This window comes from Lepeophtheirus salmonis, chromosome 1 (genome assembly GCF_016086655.4).
Source record: "Lepeophtheirus salmonis chromosome 1, UVic_Lsal_1.4, whole genome shotgun sequence".
Classification (NCBI taxonomy): domain Eukaryota; kingdom Metazoa; phylum Arthropoda; class Copepoda; order Siphonostomatoida; family Caligidae; genus Lepeophtheirus; species Lepeophtheirus salmonis.
In genome coordinates this window covers 17,560,595-17,566,611 of record NC_052131.2, presented here as the reverse complement: position 1 = coordinate 17,566,611, position 6,017 = coordinate 17,560,595, and positions in this window count along the sequence as shown.

The window sequence follows — 6,017 nt, the reverse complement described above, 5'->3', positions numbered from 1 at the left end:
TTCTTTTTTTAAAAATTTTGAAAGTTCATGACCATAGTAACTTTAATAATCCCAATTAATTATAATTTTTGATACATAACTATTAATATATGTGGCAATATGTTCTGTAGTTTAATGTTCTTTCAAATAAAATCATCAATTTAATGTTTGAGGAATATATTTGTTATTTGTAGCAAACATGTTAGCAAAAATTATTATTATCATTGAATTCTGTGCAAATAAGCAAAAATTTTGGTAAAAATATATGTTTTATTTATCCAAAGTTGAATACATATTCCCCCCCCCCCTAAAAATTTCAAAAATTTACACCTAAAAAGATAATTAAGCTTACAGAATATCAATACAATTTAACACTTAGTTTGAATCAGTCATATGTCATAGTTTTCTTCACCTTCAATAATATTTGTTGATCAATTTATATAATCATTTTTTGTATCTGTTTTAAGCCTATATTTGTATCGTTGACGAACATTCCCCTGTTCAAATCAGACGAAAAGAGAACGAGTTAAAAACGACTAAAGGAGTAGTAAACTTTTAACACTTTAAATGAACAAAATTTCAAGAAATAAATTATATAATCAAACAAAAGTAATCAATGGGGCATGAGTGTTGTTTACTTATATTCATTTGGAAAAATAGCGACAGAGAGATGCGCCGTCATGTGGCAAAATAATAAAACTCACTAAATTATATTATTATTAAACAAAAAATAACAACTAGATATGTTTCTCAAAGAGGGCGCTATCACTATTCCTCTGAGCATGTACCAATTTTTAAACAAGCTACAGACTGTCACGCCACCTTGCGGAGAATATGTATTTTTTAAATTTGTTCATGCCCTATTATTGTTACGCATGAAGAAAATCCCAAGATTTTGATACAAATGCAACGTCAATATCCCAAAACCTTGGGTCAATTCCAAAGAAATGGCGTCACCGCTCGTAAATAATATAAATTCATGATAACTAAAAAAATTAACATAAATTTTAAGTTACAGAATAATTTTTCAAGCATGATAAAATACCTTTTCTATTAAAAATTTTATTCAAACTAAAGCTTGACTGCACCGTATTCAAATCTGGGTCCTTAATTTGATACAAATCGTTTATCAGTTTTGGAAAAAGTATTTTATAAATAAAAGTACAACTTAATTAATTCAAAATAGATGGCATTTTTATTTAAACAAATGAATAGCTGGGCCGACCGCATGGGAGAGGACTGGAGGGCCTGTAGCTCTTTTTTTTCTTTTTTTTTTGTGAAGTACAACCGAACTGCCAAAAAAGCTTTTTAGAGCAATACCTTCATGGTTTTATTGTATCTAAACCACTCCAAAGCTTTCAAAAAAAAATTCATTGTTATGTTTTAAGTCAGTTGAATTAACTTCTTGTAGTAACTTATTTAAGAAATTACTACCAAGATGTTATATTTGTTACTTGCCGTAGTACCCGGCATTACTCGAGGTTATTAAGAATCAGCGAACAGACTCATTTGGCTTTAATAATATAGAATATAACTCCCCAAGAAATCCTCCGTGGTAATTTACGTTTTTCATGTGCACATTCATACGTAATTACTTAACAGATGTTATCTCCTCAAAAATGAATTTGTAAACACTATAAAATTCCTTAAGATATTCAACCAAATATATATGTATTCTCCTTTTATTTTATTTTTTTATATGAGACACTGAGCGTACACTCGTTTGTTGCTAAACCTCATCATATTCATTATTTTTCATTTTATATAATGTACTTCCCTTCTTTTTTCCTTTTTTTAATATGAGCTCTAACTAAACACGCTAATATTCGTCAACTCATATTTTATACATCTCTATACAGTATAGAGTTGTATAAAATGTAAGGTGTATCCCCTCTCCCCCATTTGTGGCAGCCCATCTACGGCCCATCCCTTCACTATCAATATCAATATTGCCTCTTTAGTATAGATATCGACATCCTTCATTTAATCTTTCACAGAGATTCCAACAAAATGAAACACCGATTATATTAAAAAGAAAGGATACCGAAAATTAACATGGTCACCCAGACAATTTGAAGAATGTTTGGGAGGAGAGCAGCAAGCAGCCGTAAGAAGAAGGAAATAAACACAAACTTCACTCTGTATCAAGCAATGATATAGGCAAGAATTAGAACGATCTCGATCCTCAATTGTACTTTGAGTCCAAGAAGGACTTATACGTAAAACTCCACAACAAAATCTTCAAAGTTACTCTTTGTCTCTCATGCACTAGTGATTACTTTATATTTATTGTTCTCCCTTCAAGAATATAAGAATAATTATGGCAGCTTTGGTAAATAAAAAAATATTTCAGGTAGCAATTACAAAAAGAATACATTTAAAATTTCATATTTTATTCACCTCTGGTCCAGGAGCCATCAAAGTTTTGTTTACTGCGGGTTTGATAACTGAAGGAATGATGAGCACAGGCCACTTAATCATTCTGTTCAAGGCAGAACGAAAGCTCTGTGAAAAAAGACCAAAAACTAAGTTTAACATTCCATATTAATCATGGCTGAGTGTTGTGCAATAAACAAAAACAACATCAGGGTTAAAATAAAAATGATTCTGGAATAGAAGAATGTCCCTCTCAATTCTATGAAGATCTCAAAATCTCTTGAAAAAATGTTTTGTGAAGTCATAAATAATTTTTTTGGAAAGTTGAGGTTGACATCTTCTGCGATTGTAGCGTAAAACTCTTTGACACTGTGGAAATGAGAAAAGTTTTTTCTCTCCAGTTATGCTTCAAAAAAAGACAGCTTTCTCCGAAATCCTCTGATAATTCCGTAAAGATCACAGACGAGAATATCCTTCCTCTGATGTTTCAAGTTCAATTCATTCATGTGGGAAGTAATGTCGACCAAAAATGACAACATGACAGCAAGGTAGTACCTGACAGCAGTAGATCAGCTCTTTCTTTTTCAGTGAGAAAAAATCTATTTTGTATCGGAGGTTGTAAAAACTAAATAGGAGTTTACTGCAGCTGAGCCACCTCACTGCTGTGTGATAAGGAAAATCACATAAATTAGAATCAGTTCCTTTAAGAAAAGCTTGGAACTTACGGTGATTGATTGCATGTCCCCGAATGAAGTTCACAGCGGAACCGACTGGTTTTAGTACACAATATTTTTTTAAGTGTTTCACACGGAGTGCTTGCTGATTTATGATGTAGTGTATGAATAGAGCGCCCGGAATTCACAAATCTTCCAACTGAGTCCTGATATGCCCCAAGAGACCCTCCCTCACTCCAGCTATATTTTTTCTTCCATCAACAGTTACGCCTTGAAGCTAATTCCACTGAAGGCTATAGTCTTGCAAAGTTTTTTGAACCTCCATGAAAATGTATTTTCCAGTTGTTGTTTCATGCATGCTGCAAACGGATGCCAAATCTTTAGTTATCTGAAAGTCCTGATTCAAAATTTTGGGTTATTGCCGTGCTAGAAGATCCATTTTCAGTTCCCTGCCCTGAGGTAAGGAGGTTGTCACCCAAGATTTCCCCAAGGATGGTTCATCCTCCCTTCGACGTGGTAAAGTTAGTTGTCATCTCCCCTTCGCCGAGAGACACTCCCAAAACATAACGTTTCCACAGCAGCCTTGACGGTGGGGTTTTTCCTTCCTCCTATCACTTTTGTTTTGTTCATATAATCAAATATCCTTCACTGTTAAAATAAACCTACCATTAAAATTGTAAACCTTTCTTTTCTTTGTCAGTGGGCAAACTTACAAAATCGGCAAGCCATCAAATACTTATTCTCTCCTCCGTAGGTCATTTTTCAATTAGCATCATAATTTATAATTGCTTATTAAATATAATACTTAACAGAGACGGATTAACGCTAATCCCATAGTATTTAACTTTCAATCACACTATATTATTATATACTAATATTATACAAACTGTTACAATTCTAGAACCCAAGAGATTAATTAAATATGGGTGTGATTCAATCATCAACTTCGGAATATATCCATAATCAACAAAGCAGCTCACCATTTCTTGAAATCAATCGGAGAATATAATTATTAATCGATATTATGTCATGTTATGTGAATATTTATAATAGTTACATGATTAATGAAATTGTATGATTTATATGAAACTTTAGAAAAAATTAGATTGTTTACAAGTTTACTTGGTATATTTATTTATTTATAAATAGGAACTCAATCGTAATTTATGAATTTAATGATCGAAGCCTTAGCAGACTTACTTTTATCTAATAAATTCTTTCTTTTTCTAGCAGAATGATTTTTGCTGCTCATTTTATAATTAAAAAAATAACAAATGAATTGTACATATTGTACAAGATAAATTATTCACAAAAATGTTTTTGAATCATCTTCAACGTTTTGTAAAGAAGAGTTGAATGGGAAAAGTTATTTTAATTAACTTAAGGACCTAATGTTCATTTTCAATAAGGACCTAATTCAATTTTTTTTAACTCTCTAAAAATATCTTCAACTCAAAAAGTAATTACCACCACCAAGTTAACGATACCCTCCGAATCTCTTTTCAACTTATTTTTCTGAGTAATATAAACATAACATGTTTTATATGTAGGAAATAAGTCCTAGGCCGATCTTTAAGCTGTGTGAAGTGCAGTTTGAAATGTTTCATTGGATAAATTGTTGTGCTTACAAGATATTGTTATCCAGATCAATAACTATTCTCCGAATGAAATTAAATTCTATATTTGTGTTCTTTGATCGTTAGAAAATGTTTCGATGTAACTTTGCAATTCTCCGTTATTTTTACCATAATTATTTAAAACCTCTATTGTTGATTCATAAAATTTTTAGTGATAGGTTAACTTTAGTTTTTTTTCAATAGGATGTGGATGAATCCATGCGTGTATTTGATGCCCATGCTTATTTCCTTTTTAAAGATAGGTTTAATGTAGTCTAATTTTGCAGTAAAATTAATTATGCATTTTCAAAATATGGGAAGACGAAATTTCGACGGCATAAGAAATTATTATAGAAATGTTTCAAAATATGCACTTAAGGTGCCTTAATTAATAATTTATCGAAGTATAATTATATGAATATATATATAGGTATAATATTATCTACTTTTATTCAATCTGATATAATTGAAATACATTATGATTGAATGAACTGGGATAATATTTTTTGTATGACAACTTGTAAAATATCAAAAAGTATACATACATATTCTCTAGACGCTCCCTGGATTGACACCCCAGTTTGATACTATTTGCCATAAAAAATCCTGATATCTTTCAGACATGTATCTCTGCAACTCTTCCAGGAGAGTACAATACACTTGAAGGTGATAATCTGATATGTTTTTTTTTTATATTCAATTCACAGTGGCTTGGAAAATGGTTAAGTTCATGACGAGCTAAATTTCGTTTGAATAACTTGCTCCTACAAGTAATACTCCTACTCCTGTTTAAGGACAAGAAGGTGGAGATAACATATCTAACTTAGAAATGATTGGTATAATTTCCTTGCAACTGAAAAATAATTTCATTGAATTTTGTGAATATACCTTGCAATAAGCAATGTCATCCTTGATGTTTTTAGATCATCACAGAGCCCAGTTTTAGAGTCGAAAAAGGAATAAAAAAGTTTTAGGAATTTTTCTTTTGATAGCCATGTAGCTTCATTGTGTAGCAATAAACGTTTAAGCTCTTCATAATTATCAATGCCAAGCTGTGGAAACAGTCCTGAATTTAGGATATATGTCTTTGATATTAGTATTAATTTATTTGTCAAGTCGACCACAAAGATTTTTTACTATCAAATGCTGCGGCCAGCTAATTATTTAAGCACTGTAAGTACAACAGGTAAGGATTTTCAAGAAACTAACGAAGCCACGTTGACGACCTATTACGGGTGATACACCATCTATTGGACACCAAAAATTTTAGCAAGAGGGATATTTTTCTCTTAGAAAAAATTTTTAATGATTTCAAATATCAACTGTTGGGCAGAAAAAACTGATTTGGAGAAAACACGCAACCACTCGTACG